Source organism: Alosa sapidissima, chromosome 10 (genome assembly GCF_018492685.1).
Source record: "Alosa sapidissima isolate fAloSap1 chromosome 10, fAloSap1.pri, whole genome shotgun sequence".
In the NCBI taxonomy this organism is placed as follows: Eukaryota; Metazoa; Chordata; class Actinopteri; order Clupeiformes; family Clupeidae; genus Alosa; species Alosa sapidissima.
This window is the reverse complement of record NC_055966.1, coordinates 18,927,032-18,928,551: the sequence shown is the minus strand read 5'-3', so window position 1 is coordinate 18,928,551 and position 1,520 is coordinate 18,927,032.

Genomic DNA, 1,520 nt, shown 5'->3' with positions numbered 1-1,520 from the left:
CACGAAGAGTCCTTGCCAGCAAGCGCGTCCTCAAGGTAATTCACCCTCACTCAGAGCGCCCCTTGTTGTCCCGCCACGAACAAAGTGCCCGCTTGTTGTTGCCAGGGCGGAGGGAGGGACGGGCTGGGCTGTCCCGGACTCCCCACTCCCTGGACACTGTCCTTTGGGCGCGAGCCACGGGGGGCTATGGGAGTTCACGTCCAGCCACGTGCTGCCCATTAGTCAGCCCACAATGGAGCGCTTCAGCTTCAAAATTTAGAGTCTTATCAAAAACATTATTGTCCCACCAACCCGAATCATTTGTCCAGCCGGACAAAAGGGGGGAATGAAACCCCCCAAAAAATGTTAACCCTGTGGGCCTCAGTTTTCTGGGGCGCATTTCTGGGATTCTGGAACTGTCTCAATTCGGGTGGGGAGGGGCACATGCAGGCCCACGCTAACGTCCTTCAGTATCAGGACCCACGCTCATCCTACGCCACAGTGGGCAGAACAAAGGTATCTCCAAAGGTTGCACAACCCAAGAGTCGGCCATGAACGACCAGCCATTTTTCTTTCCTCTTTCTTTGCCCTTTTTGTCAGTGAGTGGAACAGACGAGACTTTGTTTGCTATTTATCTCCATCAAGGATTTTTTTTATCTTCCTCTCTGTTTCTCTCTCTATAGCTTTCTCCTTTTTTGTAAGTGGCCAAATGCCCTACAATTCTCATAATGATGACTACAATATGCATGGTTTCATAAATGTCCTTAAATGGCTAGCCATCAGTTGCAGCTGCCCCTAACCCCCCGTGTCTCTGACCAGGCCTGGACACACACTTAAACCCTAGTCATGAATCAATCAGGTGGAGCTGCCGTCATTACGGCTCTAAATATGGCCACTCCGCATGTCTCCGCTCGTGCACAATGCTCGCCTGCAGAGCGCATGGGCAAGGTCATATCGGCCTATTAACCATATTAAAATCTCCCAATTATGCTAATTGGTGACTCCTAATGCAGGTTTAGCTGGGCCTGCTCCCTGCAATTCATCATAATGGATTAGGCCCTGATGGGCCCTGGGAAGTGTAGAGGGGGAGAGGGGCCGCTTTTAAGGGGCTGTAGTGGAGGACCGGCCAGCCTGGCAAAAACGACCCTGACCCTGACGAGGCCTCGTGTACGTGTGGTGCCCTCCATCTTTGTCTGCCCCCCTATATCCACACACTTACTCACCCACCCACCCACCCACCCATCACCTTCCTCTCACCCCACCTTGGTGAGTCACTTCATCATCCGCTCACTGCGTTCCGCGGGTTTGGGGACTGGAAGCACGTTGTTTTGGTCGTTGTGTCGCACAGAAGTCGGCCAGGATGATGGTGTATAATCCCAGCATGTTTGAGGTGGTCCGGTGCGTGGGTTTACCTGGGAACATGCTGCCCCGTATCCACTGGTGTGACACGTGCCGCTGATGTAATGTGGACCTCCGAAGCTACGGCTAACACACACAGCAAAGTCTAATCATTTAATAATGAAGAACAACAAAATGACTGA